The sequence below is a fragment of the Copidosoma floridanum genome, unplaced genomic scaffold (genome assembly GCF_036245765.1).
Source record: "Copidosoma floridanum isolate Cflo_tuat_1 unplaced genomic scaffold, Cflo_Japanese_pri ptg000019l, whole genome shotgun sequence".
NCBI classification, from domain to species: Eukaryota; Metazoa; Arthropoda; class Insecta; order Hymenoptera; family Encyrtidae; genus Copidosoma; species Copidosoma floridanum.
The window spans coordinates 4,988,663-5,009,789 of NW_028321896.1; the positions used below are offsets into that span (position 1 = coordinate 4,988,663).

Genomic DNA, 21,127 nt, shown 5'->3' on the forward strand with positions numbered 1-21,127 from the left:
TGGTTTTGAACTTATATTGAACGATCGACGCGCGACCGAGCAAATTCCCTATTCATATCCTCCTCCATACTTTACAGGACCTGCGCATAAAAAATAAAAAAATAATAATAACAAAAATAATGTCACCTCCTTGGATTAGAGAAAAGTGAAAACCCGATGTCGAACACAAATTAGAATGTATTAATTGACAAATTGATATAAATAGAATTATTTTTTCCGAGTACAATTCGTCTTCAATAACTCATTTATGATAGGGCAAAATTCCAAAATGATATACTGAATTGTTAACGGAAGATCTCTAAATTTTTTTTAATTCGAAAATGTAATTTTTCTTACAAACGACATCGACCCCACCTCCTTTAGAGCGTAGTAATTAATTATCCGTTTCCTTTTCATCCACTTTTGGCCACAGAACCAAGTACTGCCCTGGTATCGGTGGTGGCGAAGCGCCGTAAACGTCCAGCTACTCCTCAACGGTGCCTCTTCTGCAGCCGAGCAGCTACGACCTGGTGATTTGACTGCAGCGCCCGAAGAGATTTTCGAGCACCAGCAAAACCTCGCCGTCATTGTCAGGTGATGCTAGAAGGACTCCGTACCTATTTTCGCTGTATATTTCGGCGCGCTCTTGTACTTTTATTGTGATTTTTACGAATAAATTTGTACAAAATTTCGGGCAGAGCTTTTTATGAGGAAGCCCAACTTTTGATTAAAAAAAAGAGAAATAATGAAATTTCAAGAGCTAGTGAATTTTCGCGTAATAACGAAGGCGTAACGAGCATTTTCGGACAATTGAAATTCGGTCCTTTGTCGCGGGCTCGTTTGTTACCACGAGCATCTCATTGGATTCTGATATTCAGCGCTTTTGATGGAAATTCGCGTCGGTGGATGTAACACGTGCAAAAAGCGAGGGTGAGAGAAAAAAAAGGGGCCACCCATCGGTGAGCGATCGATCCCTTCGTCGAGGGTCTCGTAACCGAGAACGTACTCGGTAATTAAATTGCTACTTTGAAATCATCCGATGCCTCTTGCGCGTCAGCAGGGCTCCTCCGAGTAATTCTCGATGCAGAGCCCGTGTTTTTGCCTCAATTAAATTGCTTTTTTTTTATTCACCGTCGAAACCCTGCAGAGGCGCGCAATGCTGCTCCCTGCCAAGTGGAGCGAATGATCTTTCGGTATTACGTCGACGCGAAATCGTCGATCCGCAGTCTAGAAAGCCATGGCTGGAAATTTCGAAAACTTTTTTTTTTCCTTCGAAACGTTTCTCTTTTTTGGACTTTTACTTGTAGGAGCGCAAAAAAAAGCCTCGAGTCAACCTCTTTCTCTTTTTTACTCGCTCACTCCTGGAACTTTTATCGCTTCCTCGAGTTATCTACTGTTCTGCTGTATTCATTTTGGTGTCGCACTTTGTGAAGAAAAAAGCGCGTAAGGCAAAGATTTTTCCGATTGCCAACTTTTCTCCTCTTCCTCGCCGGTACCCATCCTATACGTGTACCTGTTCAAATGAAAGCACAGAACACTTATACGACTGCTTCTCGTCGTCCAAGTGAACCCCGCGAGACAATGTACCCACCCCCGAAAACATCCGAGACGCGAATCAAAAAGATACACATATAGATACTTGAATTCTTTTTCTCTTAGTTGGACTGGGGTTGCACCAACGAGAAATCCAAGCCCAAAACTTTTCCACGCAACAACATGGGTAAAGGTACACGCACACAAAGCTCGTACGATCGATAATATACATATATAACCCCACTGATATCTAATAACGCCCGATTCAATTATGAACTTTACCAATCGCAATCGGCGAAGCCCACCCGGTGCACCTACCTACACGTACATATATGTATATATACGTCTTTCGGCTCGATACATAGACAGTACGAACGTCCTCTTTGGCGTTCTCTTCTTCCTTACTACCCTCGCTAAGAGCAAACGTTTCTCTCGTTGCGGAAGCATCGGGGGTTGCATTCCTGGGACTTCCCTTGGCAAAACTTATATTTCTCTCTCTCTCTCTCTTTGTCCTCGCGTAGACGAGCATCGTAACGTTTAAACAGAAAGGTATAGCCAAGGGTGGTGGGGGAGGGGTGGAATTAATGCGCTCGCGTTTGCCAGTAGGTATAAGGAATCCAAACAAGCCCATTAGAGGAAAGTGCAGGGGGTGGGGGAAAAGTAGAAGTATATAGGACGCACAGCGACGTAATTAAACTAAAGTTTCTAAACAGCCTTTACATGTACACACACCTTTGACTTGGAGCAATTGCGCAAGGAGGGGCAGGGGGGTGGATTTGCTCCCCGTTCCCTGCGAGGCTAGGAATCAACCGGCTGTGGTATGCACGTTTATACACGTGTATGGGTCGGCGCGACTGTCGGCACCTTGAAACTCTCTCTAATCTTGGCCATAATTAAGGCGAATCAAGCGAAGACTTGCCTCCGTGAAACTTCTTCGACGCCTCGGTCTCGTTAGCGTCACGTGCCCGTCCGTGCACTTCTCGACAAGGAGCTGCCCGGGGCGCGACACACACGTGCCGTTTGCACGAGTGGCCACGGATTCACGGGTACACGTGAGCTCGGTCAGGTTATCGATTCAAATGGGGAGGATGACGACCTACAGCTGAACCGAGCAACCAAAGCAAATAGGGATGGGACTAGTAATTAGGAAGCAGAAAATTTCTTAAAATACAAGACATTCGTACTTGGTACTGTTGTAGTAAGCGTTTTCTTGATCCTGGGACATTTTTTTTTTCTCAGTGCGCACGTATTGGCAAGTGAATACCCAGGGATGCATGATCCGAAAAGCCTATTTTTCCCGGCGAAAGTAATTTCGAGGGCAATTTTGAAATTTCACGGCAAAGCGAAACAGGGCCGTCCCAAGTATTTTCGTCAAAAGAGCAAACGAGCGGCGGCTCATTTTCCGCGCCAAGTACCCGGGATGGCTGTCGGAGCCAGGGGTACATAATATCTCGTTTCCTCGTCCTCGACGGAATCTCGGCTCTCGCGACTTTGCTCCTCTCCTACTACGCATTCGCTTGGACGGAAAATGTTTTTAAACTTGGCGACAACGTTTCGTCCTTTGAGAGGTGAGTCTGAAAGGTCGAGGGAAGAAAAATGAATCCTCATCTCTGCCGCTTTTGTATCGATTCCTCTGGCCGAAGGATAAAATCCTCGGAACTTGGGTTGGCGTAAAAAATTCATATCGAGGCAAGGGAACGAATCAACGTCTGACGCGACGTCCGAAACGAGGAAAACCGGTACGAAATAAGGAGGAAGGGCTTTAATTTTGCAAAAAGCTCGGGGAGTAAACAATTCAATCAAACCCATCCGCCACTTTCAATTACACGTACGAGAGGTGTATCGCGGAGAGCACGTGAGCCACATCAATCGACGTCTTCCAGCGGGGAGAAATCCATTCCTCCCCCCCCGGCAAATAACGAGAAAAACACCTACCGAGCTGCTGCACCTTTGCTTGAGAAAAAGAGAGAGAGAGAGAGAAATCGCACGCGAGTAGATATCATCCCCACACGTGTACGGGAGATATACACGGTCGGGGGGGGGGGGGTGAGATCAGGCAGGAATAAATCGAGGCTCATTGTTCGCCTTCGTCGAAAACTGATTGGCTTGGCGCGCTGCCCGATCCTTAGGTACGTATACACACAAATGTCCCCTCGCACGCGCATCCGCGCACCGTCCTGTACCTCCTTTCCTCTTTCTGTGCAGTCCATACACGGGTGCAAAAGCCCAGGAGATGGAGAAATCTCTCACAAGTATAGAAAAATCTAGATGGTGGTGGTGGGGCGGAGACGGAATTGGTTCGTCGACGCGCCGCTGAATTTATGATATTTTCCACCACCTCGGACCCGTCGGAAGCCCCCACCTTGCTGGTACACCGTTGTAAGTAGCATAGGTACTATCCATCTTGTGCTTAGTCCTCGAATGCGTATATCACCGGCTTCGGCACGAATGTGCGCACCCGGGCTTACTGTGTCCACCTCCACGATTATCGACTGGCTACCGAGAGCCCTCGGAAGGTCGATGTTTAATGAAGCACGAAACTAGGTCGGATTTTCTTCTGTTTATTTTATTTTTTTCGTCCCAAAATCTCTATACATTTCTTTCGTGTTGGTCGACCGGTGAAACCGAGTTCTGGCATATCCATATGGGGATTTAGATTTTAAATCAGGCAAAGTTGATGTACAGATGCCCCGTCGTGGGGAAAGTTTATCGAGGCAAGTTTGCCCAGGTAACGAAGCTTCGTGTTGTTATACCCAAGGATTTGGTGTACACTACGCGGCAGTGTTGGCTCATTTGTGGTTGTTTTCATGGCTGCTTCCCTCGTACACCTACACTTTATATACCTAACGATGAAACTTGAAAAACTTCCCGATCATCAAAACTTTTCGTTGTCTAATGAAATCAGCTGTTAACGAGGATGATGATACCCGTAGCCGGTACTTATCCTAAATGATACTCGTAGTTTGTACTTTTAAATCATTTCTACCAACTACACTACCACCATAATCACGTGCACTATCGTTTCAATCCAAGATGAAAAAATTCAGTTTTCAACCAATTAAACGTGCTTACGTGCAAAGAGGGCTTTTAATGAAATAACTACCTTTCCAATGCGATTTTGGTTACGCAAATGTGGCCGCTTTCGGGCTCGAGAACCAGAGAGCGAAAGCTCCAACCGGCGGGGGGGGATGGTAGGAATGTCGGGAGAATTAGTAAGTATACACTAATGCTGGAAATGCGCGGTAAGTAATTAGGGCACTTGGTGCTCCGACAATTGTTGGGATGTTGCTGAATACTCTGGTGGAGCCCGAGTCGCGTTGCCATCTGTTATTAACTAATATACGCTTAGTTGCGCAGCACCGGTAAACAGCACTGTACAATTGTTATATGGGCTATTGGTACTCTACGTTTTTTTTTTTTTCAATGAATCATGAACCTCGTGGTGCACAATTAAAAAAAAATAAATCAACAGCAATCTAACCATTACATCGCTTTGATGATGAATTCCGTTTGATGCACCTTTTGAATCATGAATCCCGTAATTATAATCGAAAGCGGCGTGTTACGGTGCTACCTATACCCCGTTGTGGCCGGGATGATGCGGGAAATCAATTTATCAGTCCTCGTGAATCTAATTATAAACTGCGAGGATGCCGTATAGTAAGTGTACACGGCCATTAGTCTTTGATGGAGTGCCCCGGCTCCCCCGTGACCTCAATTAGTCATCAAGTCTAAGCTTGATTCCCCGAGGAGCATCTTTTCTATACGAGTGTTACCTATATCTTGCTTGGTTTTTTATTTTTTTATTTTTTTTTATGCTCTTTGGTGTCCCAAAATAATTTCATTGAGAGCTTAAAAATAAAACCCTTGCTCTTTCGATGAGATTTCACTCGAGCCGTTGCGTATACCTCTTGGGTAAAACAATTTTGTGCTAAGCTAATATCGGAGCCAAAGTGGACCGTTTTCGCGTATCTTCGCGCCCAAGCTCTCACCACAGCCCCAGGAAAGCTCACACCTGAGAAATATTCTCACTCGGATAATTCTAACGCACCGTAAGCTCCGTTCAACCTCTTTCCCACTCGACCAGCGTTGGGCTGGGTTGGGATAAATTTTTAACAACCTCCGAAATCTCGACCACTGGGAGAGAGGCCAACTACACCGGGGAGTTGGTACACAGTTGGTCGGGATCTCGGCGCAAATTTCAGATACATGAATACGAGCGAAACATGCAACATGTGCGTAGGTACGTGTCATCATAGACACATCTAATAAGCTTTTTTTCCCATGCCACTATGTATATATGTTACAGATGATAATTTTGTTTCGCACGAATAAAGAAGCTCGAGGCATCTGTTGGATATAACAAGGAGCCGGATGATGTAGAACAAAGAGGCAAGTGAAATAGGATATATTATATACGGAGCTGGATCCTCCAGTGTTTGTTGATTCTTTTGGGACTAGAGGCAAAAGGAAATGAGGATACGTGCTAATTACGCTCGAATTAATCCAGGAACGAGAGGTAAGGGCGCAGTCGAGGAGAAGATCGCGTTATATGGCGCACGGGAAGAACGCGCGAGTACCCTGCTGCGTGTATACAGTGGCTAAGGATATATACGTATATAGGTGTATACACCAATTGGGGAGGCCAGAGGGGGACGTAAACGTATATAAAAGAAGACAATCCAATTTCGCGCGCGTTCCTGCCGATGCTTATCGTTATCGACGTATCCCGAAGCCATACCACTCGCGCACCAGCCGCAGCGTTTCTCCTATCCACTCCCTCTTTTTCCCTTTCTATATACCCGCTATCCTCTGGTCCTTCCTCCTGTCCTCCTGCTCCAGACGCACATCCAGTCACCTGTGGCATCAGCAGCAGGCTGTATTATCCCCAAGGAAAAGGAGGGGCCGGCTCTGTATCTCTATATATTTTTTTATCCTCTTTCTCTCGGAGAGGTGTCTTTATTACCATTACGAGTATCACTGTATGTAAAGCTTGGTGGCGAATATAACCCCTTCCTCTCGTCCTGTAGCTTTGGAACAATGACGACGCCCCGACTTTTTTTCCCCCCAGAAGGACTCCATCGTGCCGCGTGACTCGTACTCATAATTGGCTCAGCGGCGCCTCGCACCAAACTTCAAAAGCACGGGAGAGCAAGACGGGAGCCAAACTTCGACTACCCGCGAGCTACCCCACCCCACCAAGCTTTATCGCCGAAACGTGTTACGCTCGGAGTCGTGCTTCACAATTAAGAATGGCCGTGTTTCCCTCTTCTTCCACCCCTCCATTTTTTTTTCTTCCTTCGACTCTTTTTTACCCTTAAAAGTGAACTCCACTGGCCTCCGGGGCAAGCAAAGAGGGATCAATCTGTCTCAAACTGTTTTTTTTTTTGTTTTGTTTCATCCAGTGTACCAGTGGAATGATCGATGTCTTGTATTTTTATTTTTTTTTAGGTAGTAGGTGAAGGTACTCGTCCATACCGTGGATGATCTCCTCTTTCTATTCCAGTGACTGTTTCTCTCTCTCTCTCTCTCTCTCTCTCTCTCCACTCTTTCTTCGAGAAACGTATTCATCGCGAATAGCCCTTGTGAAAGACTTCGATGGTGAGATTTTTCAGAGATTGCATCAACCCCAAGGAAGCAAACACGATTTCGCGTCGAAAGTTCCCACCCTACAACAACGTGTTTGCCAATGTATTGTGGACCAAACGCCATTATGTATATATATATATACCTGTTTGTTCGTGTTTGGAAGTTTGGATTGCGCACAGCGCATAAATACATCCCGACTAATTGCTGTGTTTCGCGCGCTCGTCCACGGTAAACATTATCCCCGCTTGCAACGCCAATGCGATCGAGCGATATGGTTGTTGTACTGTTATTCTGTTAAACAAGCGCAAAGACCCGAGATGGAAACGAAAACTCGGCCACGGTGTCGTTCAACCCCTGGCTTAGTGCGGGTTAAACAACTTTTGGGAGGGTCGGGGTCATAATGGAACGGGCCCGTCCTCCGTCACGTCCGAACCAAGCGGCCAAAGGACTAACGGCGAAACCGATTGAAATCAAAAGCCCAAACAGTAATTTCCGCGAAAGCTCCCTCCCTCCATTCACGTATGGGTACGTTTGCATTTGCGCTCGATCTCTTATCACCATGTCATTTCCATCTCTTTCGCTCGCGCGTCCCTCTCGCCACTCCATCGGGGGACGCGGAGCCCTCGCTCGGGAATCATGCACGCTCCTGATACTTATTTCCCTCCGCTGGCTTTTGCCCCCTACCCTTACCCCTGCCCACGACCATATGTGTATTATATTGCGCTCAACGGTGAGTTTTCATGATGATGCTCTCCCATCCGCCCGTGTTCCCCAAGGGAGAGCGCGCGTGCCCTTTCTTTTAGGTTGTTGTCAATGTACACGACTGTGCCTTGGCTCCGGGTGCGTCATCTTCTCCGAGCATTCTGCTCCTTTTCGCGCTGGCCGAGTTTTTATATTTACTATTTGAGTTTCATGTTATGTTTACTCCAAATATACGTAGAGAGCCATGTGTTGCTTCGACTGTACTTTCCAAAGTGTTATACTGTGTTCAGGGTGCGTTTTTTTTTTTTTTTTTTTTTTTTTTTTTTTTTTTTTTTTTTTTTTTTTTTTTTTTTTTTTTTTTTTTTTGTAGTATCTAAGTATTATCCCCCAACATATCTGGTTACTTGGACGAAGTGAAACTTATAAACACCCCCTCGCTAGTATAACATTTTTCATCAAGTTGGCGGTAAAGAGATATAGAGCATCGTCACTGTTCTGTGCTGCCTCGTCAAGAAAGAAAGACAAGAAAAAAAGGAAAAGAAAAGACAATACTCTTGGTAATCCTATCCCGTGTGAATGGAGCACATGAAAAGAGAGGTGATGATGATGATGATGAAAACAAATTTATTAACGCCAAGGTTTAATAAACCGTATGGCAATGTAAAAAAATACAAAAGGATTTACAAACATTATAATATAAAACAAGCATAAATATACAATATAACAAATTTTTGAGAGAGAGAGAGAGAGAGAGGAAACTCACTGTTTTCACGAGCGTACGCCGAGGAATTGCAACCGAGCGATGTATCAGCCTGGCGTGCAGGCGCGAGAGAGTGTCGAGTTGGAGTTACCACCGCGATGCACAACCTATTTAACAAACACGCAAAGCACAGGGGGTGGGGGATGCGCACTACTTCCAGGGACTTTTTACTTTTTAATTGCAACATTATGTTTTCGACGATCCAAAGGCGTAGCTACTGAAACATCCAAAGGTGGTGCTATCAAAGTATGGTTCAGTACGAAAGTCAGGGTAATGGTCAATGATGCAATTGGTACGTTGTTCAAAAATGTTCTCGTAAACGTACACGTATAACGTAAGCAAAGCAGCTACCCCTCGTAAATCCGTCTCACGGGTAAATGCGAAATTGAGCGAGAGATCCATCGAGCGACAACAACGACACAGTGGTATATATGTATAGGTACAGCCGTGAATTTGAGATTCGCACCGCGTGTGCCTTTTATATGTACATATACACATACGTACACTTATATATATATAATGCACGCGTATATACGTGACACGCAGAATGTACGTGTTTTGTGTTACGTTGGCGTCCGCGAGCAACGGGGGAATTTAGAGGTGGTATTACACGCGTGTATTATGTACCCTGTGCACCGTGTATAAAATACAATGTCACTTACAAGGACGAGAGAGATTGTGGTGCTGCACCGCGTCTTGTGCTGTATACTTTGTCCGTAAAGGGTGCAACGTTGCAATGAGCGGAAACTGTATTACCGCGTGGGTATGAGGTACTTACGAAACGACGGGGGCGCGTGCCGCGAAAAGTTGGCTCGTATTACAACCCTGTGCAGCTGGTGAAACTTTGCTGGAAGCGCGTGCATAGTTTCGCGCTCGTAACGATCTTGTTCTCGTTCCAAATGCGTGATTTCAATTGCCGGGCTCTTTGGGGGGATGGTTATTTCGGCCGGGGGGGTCGCTACGCGCACCAGTTACACGGTGGAGACTCCAATTGAAAACTTGGGTTCACGTACACCAGCGTTGGATAACTGTCAAATAAATCACGTTATCTGTCTTACGGAACATCTAGGGCCATCTCAATTGTTTTATCAGCGCGGTTGGCGAGTGCTCGTTTCATTCAAACGTGCGGGGGAGGGGTGTGTTTTTCAACGCGGCGAAAAACATTAACGAAATAATTCGTCACGGAATGCCGTTTCCGAGAAAGGCGAATTCCCCAAAGTAAACAGCCCGCGCTCTCTACAGCCGGGCACAAAATTCCATCTCTCGACGAGCCGAGTGCAGCTCCGTCTCTTTCTCCCGCTACAGCTCGCGGAGATATTCGTTCCGTCTTTGATGCGCCAGCGCTATCCATTTGCATAATAGGAGACGCGTCATTAAGCTGCTTGCGAATTGGATACTACACAGGATACCTTCCCCACCCACACCCCCTCGGAGTCTTATGCTCGTACTCGTGTCTAGTTGGTGGGAACTCGCTCGAAATTACGAAACACAGGTGAGTATCAATTTTACCAGCAACAGGAACAAGGCTGGCTCCGCTTAGCATAGCAGAGCAGCGCGAAAATGCTAAATGACGCTCGCGCCAAAGCAAAAGCTCAAAGCTAAGGGAGAGGCTTGAGGGGGTGCAGTATAACACTGCGAGTGTCCAATGTCCGGCAAATGCATTCATGATTAAACCGCCTAGCAGGACGCGTGGGGAAACTTTAAATTATATCCAGAAGCAGGCGGACATGACGCGAGCAACCGCCACCTTAGCCCCTCGCTATCCGAGCGAGCGCGAATAATGAGAATTTCAATATTCATCCCTCGGCGTGCCAACTCGCGCGTGCACGTTCTCTGCTCATCCGTGGCCGCGAGCAAATGTACTTTGGCCCCGGGAAGAGGGGGGGGGGCGCCACCCGAGTCTGCTCGTAAATTCGCAATAAAAATAATTCAGCCGCTCGCCCGCCCGTCCCTTAAGTTTTCCACCCTCCGCCTTCCTCTTCCCGCGGGCCACAATGCAATCCGGCCGCGGCATTCGATTCCGCTCACCCGTGCGAATTCTTTTCCCGTGGTTTATCTTTTTTTTTTTCTACCCCCGACCCCACTTTCACCTACCCTCCCTTCCTTTTTTATGGCCTCAATGCCGCGTCCGGAGCATTTAATTTAACTTTGTGTGCTCGTGTATGCCTACTTCTCTCTGATGAACGAATGCAGGTCAGTTCTCTCATGCCGCGCGGCGTTGTCAGCTTTTTGTCCGCAACGAAATTGTACGTGCCACACGACGTTTTGTTTTCATACAGGATGCAGTCAAGGATTTTTTTTTCCTCTCTTTGAACATGAAAAAACCACAAAAAAAAAATAATAAAAATCGAAATCCCCCATTGGGCTGCACAATTGCAGTAATTGCGATTCGGCTTTTCAAATGTTTATGAATGTCGAGAGTTGGAAAAAGCAAAAAAAAAAAAAAAAAAAAAAAAAAATTAATGCTGCTCGGCAAAACGATTCAATCGCGCGTCTGACCAAACTCGATTGATACTACTGAAAAATTTACATTCCCTCGCAATCGACGATCCTTTGGAATTGAAAAATTTTTTTTCCATCCCACTCGTGCATTTTAAAGGCGAATGTAGGTCACTGCTGATGCGATTGTAACGCAGTACGCAACACGAGGAGGACAAAAAAAAAAAAAAAAAAAAAAAAAAAAAAAAAAAAAAAAAAAAAAAAAAAAAAAAAAAAAAGCGAAAAGCTCCCTTAACTCGCAAGACAACGGAATCGATGGTCAAGCATCGTTCCCGGTATCCGTATAGCTATGTACTGACCACCGCGGGAATTAATTGGTATTACCTACATCGTGCGTGCACCCCCCAGCCAGTCCTTTCTATCCCGATCATAAATTAGATCAGGTGCTTGCCGGCACTACAACAAAACTCCTTCTCCCAAACTGAAACGCTGTAGAACTGTAGTCATAGTACGCTTTCCGCATACCTGCATCGTATCACGTGCACACACACACACGCATACCTGTAGTCGTACGCACGATACCACCGCAAGCGCCGTTCGCTGTACAGCAAAGCTTGCGCACACGTGATACATATGAACAAAATTTATGTGTGTGTACGCGCGTGCCTGCAGTACAGCGCATGCACACAACTTGGCGAAAGGGGATGTATAAGGGGGAGGGACTGTATATATATATATATATCCCGCGCGTGTACACCGCGTGTACATAACATTGAATTGTAAAACAAAACAGAGCCGAGTCTCTCGATACAGCCGGTCGGGTCCGTGGCTATTGGCGCGATGTCGCGTGTATACACGGCTATAGGCCGCGTTTGCTTTCGCGCGAGAATCGAATTGCCAGCGCCTCGGCCATTTAAGCACTGCCCATAACACACGTATATACGACCTGACTCTCACACACACACACGCACACAGAAATATACACACGAGGTATAACTGCATGTTTGCGCGTTACTGTTTGATTTTACGTTTGGTGCGTGATTGTCATCTCGATCGCCCACCCTATCCCTCAGTCTGTCCATAGCGGATGCTCACCCTTCTATGGACACCCTGTATACGTGTATCCATACACACCACGAGGCGAGACAATGAGACGATGATACATGCAGGTCAGTAAGGCGATACTCGACCGTACGTACTCTCGTGCGTGTGTGTACGTGCACGTGAAGGGGTCACAAGTGGTATACAAGCAAAACGGGGTGGAGAAGGGTGAGGACGTCCGAGTGGAGGAATCACGTGGAGCGAGCGAGCGAACTCGCCAGTAGAAGTTTAATACTTATTAGGCGGTTCCATTCAATTAGCTCTCCTCCACCTCCCCCTCCCGCCCCGTGCGCCTGAAAACATAAATTGCCAGGGCACGTACGTACTCCCGCTGCTATGGTATACGGGTATATACACGCCTTTCACCCCCCGACTTTTGAGAGTTAGTTCGAGTGAACGATGTACTCCCGAATACATACCAACTTGTCCCGGTAAAATCAGCCAAGAGAATTTCCATCCTTCCCCCTCGCCGATCGTTCCACGGTTTCCTCGTTAATGGCCATTGCCCGTAAATAGCATTAACGCCGTTAAATTAAAGTGTTGCGTGAAATTAAATCGAGCCTCGGCATGTTGTAAGTACAACTAAATAAACGACAAAAAGGGGGAAAAAAACAGCAACAACGAAAAACACGGTCAAAAACACTTCTTGCCACCCCCATTGTACGATATCATCCGCCAGTTATCCTCTGATGAGCGTCGAGGTATTCCATCGGCATTGCCGATGTGGCAGGAAATGGAATGCACACCAGCTAACGCGAATAAGACCCCATCGGAAAGAAGGACCGCATGCAAATAGCAAGAGAGAGGAGGAGAAGATCGAACATAGCATGGCCTCGATAATGAAGCGCAGGCAAAGGGAAGGGGGAGAGAGTGCGCATTGCGCATTCCCAGCTTTATTTCGCGTTTACCTTATTACCTTCCGTGCATGCACACGCATATATGTGTAGCGAGGGGGGGGGTGGAGATAAATGGAACATGCCTACCTTGGGGATTCGATCGTGGTTTGCGCGTACATGCACGTGCCGTTTATGAGTTCGGTTCGTATTACACGTCACCGGGGAAATGGGGGGTGTAATATGACGAAAGGGTTGATGAAAATTCAGGGTATCAGACGGTATATATATAACTGGAGCTGATTAACTGAAATTTTGCTATTTCAGCGGAGCGATCTCCGCAACGCGGCCTAATGCCCTTCCTCCCCCTCGCTTATCGGTCTAGAGGGTGCGTTCAAATTGCTTTTCAGCCACCATACGGTTTTACCGTGCTCGTGGAATTAGCTCGTCCACGGTGTGTCCCAGGAAAAACATGACGCTTTTTCAATTGGCTACCTTTTGGACGATCAAAGTAATTTGGGATTTACGAATTTTTTTTTTTTTTTTTTTTTTTTCAATTTGCATTGAAGCCATCGCACAACTTTCGACGTATCCGTCATTAAAAGTCATCTGTCGATAAGTGATTGAAAGCTCACGAGGTTATTTTTATTTAATTTTCGTAAACGAAAGCTCTGCGCTCGCGTTGCGTCCATAGCACCACCGTGTACATACCTATGTGCGCACACGCGGATAAATTTCCGCGTAAAATGTCGGTACAGCACGGCCTATTGTCGCCAGGAGTGGGAGGAGGGGGTGTATGTTGATGGAAAATGCGATCGGCGGTGCCGAATGTTATGCAAAGCACTTAATTAGTAAAACTCACGCGCTTGCAGGCGTAATTCCGAGGGCGCGCTGCGGCATGTTTGTCAGCCGTTGTTGCAACAACGACGCGACACGACATCAGGGGCGGAGAGAGGGGGTGGGGGGTCAATGGTGGTGCGAAAAACCTTGTTTTACGGCTCGGCCATTGCCAAGTATGCTTGTATCTCATTTCGGCCGGGAATTTGGGTTTGTTCTTTCCTCCACCCCCCTCTGTTTGTTCTTTTTTTTTTCACTCCTGAAAGCTGTAGGTACACGTGCTGGACGGGTCTGGTTTGCACAGATTTGTATTTCACTGGCGATTAACCGAATGTTTACTGTTATTCCCACTCGTTCGCGTGTTGTGTTTGTGAATACCAAGTGACTCGACGATTTTATCACTCGATTCATCAGCATTAAAAATTACACTGGTTGGTCTTTACATACGCTGTACATTTTTATTTACACGTTGATGTAGTTTTCTCAGAGTTTTGTCGGATTACAGTGAATAATCCTTCCAAACGTTTTTCAAACATTTTCCGTCCTCCATGTCCTTAAATTTGCGGTTAAATTCAGTGAAAGCGATTAATCCTGCGCTGGCTTAATTTTCGTCCATGAATCAACAAAACAAAATAAAAAAAAAAAATAAATAAAAAAAGAAAGAAGGAAAGAAGGAGCGAGGAAGGAAAGTAAGCGAAGCAAGAGTGAAGGAACTCAGGCTTTTTGAGAGAGCCATGTAGGTAAAGAGCAGTAAGTCGTGCTGCGCGAACGAAGAGCGAGGAACGGGGGTAGAAAGAACGATGGAGGTGGAAAAAGAGGAATACAAGGAAAAACTCTTGACTCGGCCGCACCCCGTCCTTCTCTCCTTCGTTTCCCCGGCTCCTCCACACACGTACGAGCGTACTCGAGCGTAAACTGCTTGTAGAATTCGGAATGATCCCACGTGTATAATGCCCGCCCGGCAAAGTTTTCCAGCCGCGCGAATTTCCGTCAGCCCCTCGTTGGAGAAGGGCAGGGGGGAGGGGAAAAAAGAGAGAAATCATTGGCAGGTGTGCGCTTTTCTCGTAGTACCATCGGGGGAGAATTACTCGCAATAATTTTTCCAACAGCGTATGCGTTTGTGGGTTGGTGCATCAGGTCGCCCAACTCTTCTGGGAGCCGCGGGAGCTTGTATTCCAATTTTCCACGTGGCAGATCACGACCGAAATGTACCACCGCTAGCCAAGGGGCGACCGACCCCTCGGCATATTTACAGCCCCCTCGGCTCCCTCCCACCCTTCTAGTTTTGCTATTTCGGTCTCTGCACCTTCATCTTTTCTACGTTTTTTTTTTTCTCCCTAGCTCGACTGGCTGTTGTACGCGCACGTACACGTAAAGGCAAAGATGTCTGCGAGTGGAGTATAACACTACGGAGTGTACGCGCGTAGAAAAATCGCGCTTCGTGGCGCTTGATTTTTTATTTCTTCTTACTCGCCACACCGGGTAGCGATATTTTTCTCCCCCATCTCACGACTCGCATACTTGAATCCCTGACCTTTTTTTACCCCAGTCCGCTTGTACGGGGTGACGCAAAAACTCTCGAGACTCTTTTTTTTTTTTTTTTTTTTTTTTTGTTCACCCCCACGCCTCGTTCAATCAAAGTGGCAAAGCCGCTACGTTCACCGATTAACGTGATTAACGAGGCTCCTTCTGCTCGAGCTTGATAATTATTTCAAGTGGGCCAACCGCACCCCACTAGACGGCTGTTTGACTTTTTTTTATCCCCAACCTCCGCCACCTCGTTTCCGTTATAATTAGTCCGCGTGTAATTAGCCGGGCTTGCGTAATACGCCGTTTAATTCAGGCGAGTGCCATATATTTATTTTTTTTTTTTTGTTTTTTTTGGCACGGACCATAAAAATCACCCCTTTTTCATTGAAAACGTCTCGTTTCGAGTTTATTGTGAGTTTTAATCGGCAAATGCGTCACTGCGCAAGGTTTCATACTTGCACTTCCCCAAAGTAATACGCTCATCGAAACGACTGTACCATCAATTCGAGCCGTTTGTTGCGGAAATTTACGGGTCTCTCAGCCCTCTGCCCTCGAATAGTTAAAAAAAAACAAAACAAAAGAGAAATCGTTAATTCAACCGATTCTCCGATAAATCGGCCATTTCGGGAAATGCATCTTCGACGCGCGACCGATTATCCATCGGGATACAAGTGCATACGTACACGGATATAAAATTGCAGGCGAGCCAACGCAGCCGAACGCAATTCTGTCAACCCGAGACCATTTGTCCCTCTCCCCGTTGCGAGCCGATAAAACATATCCGCTTCGCTGTGTCATACACCCGTACAATGTGGCGTCCAAAAGCAAAGTTTCGTGGAAAACCCCGCAAACTTGGTCCAGCTCCTCTTCTCGCCTCACCGAGAGATGCAAACGCAATCTCTCCCTCTCCATACATCTGTCCTCCTCGCGTCGTCCCAAGGCAGAGCTGAATTGATGTATACGCGCGAGTCGAGCGTCTGCTCGGCAGAACCGGCTATCTCTGCGAGGGCAGCTTTTGAGGAAGCAATTTATGCATTCAATGCCCCAGCTCCGAGCATACACTCGAGCCCCCTCCCAAAGCCTTAATGCTCCTGCACTCGTGTTGCTGTGGTTGCATGGTATACACCAGCAGCGACAAAGAAACCCATCCCTCACCCTCCCCTTGTGTCCATCGGTTATTTTATTTTCCTTACACCCCTCGGCTATGGTCACGCGTATACATGCACATCCGTTCGAGCGTCAAATGGGCAGCGCAAGCGTATACAGATACAGAGGAGATTCCAGAGCAATCGTTTTTCTCTCTTAGTTTGCTCGTTTTGTTCGCGAGTACGAATAGATAAGTAGTACGTGCAAAATTAATTTAATCACGTGCTGCACGTGGACGTCGTTTTCAGCCACACTTCCCAACAATGACGATTTTCCAGAGGCCTAGCTACCAATCACTCCCGCATAATGTGATGACCACGTATGCGTTCATAACATGTACACTGCAGGGTACTGGAGCGCGCAATCCCATATCCCTGAACAGCGGCGCGCTCGGCTTATCAATGACGGATAGATTGCGTCGTACATAGCTCGCAATGAGATGATACGAAAAAAAAGCAAAGGAAACAGTTACTTGTACCCAACTATTGAGCCAAGCCCCATGTGTGTGTACACAGGCTGGGCTTTGTAGAAACGCAAATTCACAGCTCTCGCCCACTAAATACGCAGAAAGCTGTTCCTCTCTTCCTTTCGAGCTACACTTATTCTTTTACCATCCCGTCCCTTTTGTATAGCATTCGCGAGGTAGTGTATACATAACATATTGTACACACACAGGCCCCACTGACATGGAGTTCCGGTGGTGCATATCAGGGACGCGGTTCTTCCGATTCAGCTTTCCCCATTGATCGTTTCGGCTTCCCCCGTTTCGCGAGCTCATCTATCCCAAAGTCCCATTGATCGCGCGAATGCGCGTCGAAAGAGAAGGGATTTCGTGCGTTTCGTGCTCCGTACCGATAACGCGCACACGCCTCCCTGCTTTTTACGTAAGGGTTGGCGTTTACCGTGTTTTGCTGACCTGTTTTGCCTGTGTTTCGCAGTTTCGTGCTTTGTGCGCGCTTATTCTCATTAACAAGCCAACTGTGGGCCCAGGCGCGCTCTTTTACCACTATTACCACCACATGGGGGCGGCTGAACCGTACGCACAAGTGCAGTAGCTGACTGACCCCGTTGTCGGTGGATCCGAAACTGTAACGAGTCTTTTGTGGGAGGTTGCTGGGACAATTGAAAAATATGGACAGCGGAAATTTATTGGCGATTGCGAGCTTATGGCGCGAAATAACAAACGAGGGTCGGTTTGCCCATCGTTACATGGAACCCGTTGGTTCTCCAGGGGGATAGCTCGTGCGATGCCAATCGTTGGCACGAGGTCTAATCGAGGCTTGGACTAGTGAATAACGACAAAAGGGCTAATCATTGCGCTGCATATTGCTTATGTATCAAGTCAGTCGGTTGTAGAATCCGTTAAATGCTGGCGAGTCGTTTACTTTTCAAGGTGTAATAAAATTCGAAGTGAAACTTTTTTTTCTCAAAGTGGAGTTAAAAAAAAAGAAAATAGCAACAAATATATTTCGTTTCATTCTTGAGAAGATATTCATACTTTTACCGATTACAAAGCTTTCGCCTAGTCGCGTCAGTCGCGTTCGTTATCCGTGGATGTGTATGTATGTATACACGCATATACAAATACACGTGGGTATATATTATAAATAACGAAGCACCTCCATGTTATGGTCCTTGCTTTTCCGAGCCGAATAAAGTACAGAGCGCCCCTCTTTCGCGAGCGTTCCTAATTGAAACGTCTTTCTTCTTGGCACGAAACAAAGTGGAGTTTTCATAACTGAAATGAAAAGCTTTGACAAACGGCCCAGCTAGGCAGGGCTTTGAAAATGTGTCATCGTCATCTGCTCGTTCTTTTGGGTGCGTGTGTGTGCGCGCGCGTGTATTCGCTATCACCGACTACGGAAAGTCCAAAAGGAGGAGAGGTCACGGTTTTCGGGTCATGAATCTGCCGTCAGTGATTCAAGACAAACAATAATCGTGAAAGAGACACACGGAGATGGTGTCGTCCATACGCAGATAATACAAAGGCCAAATTATAACGTGATTTAAAGAATAGCGTCAAGAGGATTTCACGCAATAGTACAAAGCCTCAAAGTCTTGTATACAATCGTTTTATATAATATATAAGTATCCACAAAAGATGGAGCATCAGTACATCAAAACAAACATAAAAAGTCAGATCACAAGAGTTTTGCAGCTCGTCCGCTACATGAAAAAAGTTCTATACGTTAGTTAAGGGCAGATCCCGAGTTTTCGTGGCAGTCTTGTAATTAGATTAGATCAGATTAGATTAATTCTTTATTCAAACCTTGTGGTATAACCACGTATGGTTCTCAAATAATTTACAGATATTTAATAGAATAATAGGATACACAACAATTAATCAACATAATTAATAACAATGGATTAAGAATACAGTGAAGTTGACAAAAGTAATAGTTCGCAATATACATATAATTAGAATTAACAAAATAATTAATAAAATTGGTAATAGTAATAATCGTGTAATTTGGCAATAAATAAATATAACGTAATTGATTAGACTTATTTTAACACTATTGTAAGATTGTATACATTTGTTTTTATTAAAAATAATTTTAAAATGTTTTTAGAGTCGTGAGATAATGCCTTGTTAAATGGTAAATGACTGCGAATAACAAGGTGTGCATATGCCAGGCAATTCCGATAGTTAAAAATTCAGGTGGATGGGAAGAGCAGCTTGTTCGAGTATTAAATGTAAAATTGCGTCAAAACAAAAGGCAAGCTTTTCGTTAACGGACACACTTCAGGAGGGATAATTACTCGAGCGACCACCATAAAGCCATTCATACGTATACCTTAATAGCCTCGGGTTGTTGCCAACAAGTAATTCAATTTGTCCAAATTTTAATTAAATCGACCGTACAACAATAACGACAACCGAAACAACAACAACAATGCATTCAAACGTACAGCATGTAGCTAAACGTAGACGGAACATTCGCGTGCGTACGCGTATAAATTTAATGGAGAAATACCTGCTGTGGGAGAGGAAGCTAAGATAGAACGACTGAAGATTGTTTACCCATGGCACAGCAGCTACGTGCACCACTGCTCCGGTGAAAGCTCGTGCGCTTGGTCGTAAAACCGCGTCGACTCAATTACCGGTGGAGCTTTCCCGCATATGTATATACACCCCCGATCTCGCACACGGCGCGTGCGTCTGTATGTATATACACACATTCGTACCAAAAAAGCCGAGAAGACCAGGAGAGGAGAAAGAACGGACTTGGGTTCGAGTTACGAGAGCTAGTGCATGTGTATACGTACATACATGTCCCACCCCCGCTTCTACTTTTTTTTTCTTTTTTTTTCTTTTTTTTTTTTTTTTTTCTTTTTTTTTTTTCTGTACCACCTCCCTCCACTGCACCAACTTGCTTCGCTGGAGCCCGATGACGGCTTTTTTACCCGAGCATTTACCCGCACCTGCGAGGCTCAAGCGCCCCGGACTTTCTTTTCTCTTTGAGGCAAAAAGTGTGCAATCTGCACCAGCCACCTTCCCTCCCCCCTCCTTTAGCGCTTCATTGTTTCGAGCTGTTCTCGTTAAAGAGACACCTGCGCTCGACACACACACATACACACAAAAAGTAAAATGACTAAGCTCTGGCCGGCTTTTTTTTCTTTCTATCTTACTTTTTCTTTTTTTCTCCCCCCCTTTTCCCGTGTTCGTTTTCGATATAAATGTCGTTTGATGTTTGATGGTGCTGTAACCGAGAGCCTAAAAGTACCGAATCGGCTGATATTAGGTGAATAGGTGAGCTTGCGACCAACCGCAAGTTGTACCAGCTTCCACGAAAAAATGGTATTGTTTTTGTTGATTTCCCCGTTTGAACATGGATTACTCGTGTCTTGGTGATTTATTTTATTCGAATGAGTTTCCCCTACAGCAAATATCGGTCCACGAGGTGTGTTATCGAATGAAGATCTAGTTTACGGAGTTTGACTTGCGAAGCTTGAGCTATCACCATTTTCCAATATTGTGCAACATAAAAATGCACTCTTGTGGTGTCTGCATTCGATTTTGCGTGCGTAAAACGTTAAATGTTATAAATAAAAAATATTGATGCTCCTGATTGCTTTTCTGGGACCATTCTTTTTTAACGTCTAAGAGGGCTGGCAAGTTCTACGCAACATAGTCTCTGTGTGAGAATTTATCCACGACCAAGTAAATAATTATATAGTCATTTTTGTTGGTTAAATAAAAAAACATTGCCTGTGAGTTACTTAAATCTTTTGGAACATAAGGTTTTTTTAATAAAGCTATTCCTTAACATTTGCACAAAAGTATTTTTTACCTCACTAGTTTAATGTATAACTTTTGCTTGAAAATCAGTGTCAAATGATATCTGAATTGCAAATACGTAATTACTTGTCACTGAAAAACCATGAAAAAAGTCATAGTTAACCCTAGTTATATTTTTAGATGCTTTTTTTGCTTACCCAGAAAAAAAGCTCAAACACCAACAAACGATAAAATCTTTTTTACCTCGTATTAATTACTTGTATTTCAAAAATATATGTACAAAATTTCAAACGTCGTACTGCAGCACCTATTATCTTTTTTGTTGTCTGTAAACATTTATTTTTTCTCCTTTCATTTTTTTGCGGGGTTTAACATTAGTTTTGGTTGCATTTTGGTTAAGTCAGAGAAAATACTTTTTTATGGTACTAACAGTAC

The 21,127-nt window shown here is 45.3% G+C and overlaps 1 protein-coding gene across 1 annotated transcript in view; it reads right to left on the reverse strand.

Annotated features, from left to right (window-relative positions):
• The window catches only part of dpr1 (defective proboscis extension response 1), a 238,263-nt gene that overhangs the window by 127,081 nt on the left and 90,055 nt on the right, over positions 1-21,127 (reverse strand). The window lies entirely within an intron of this gene.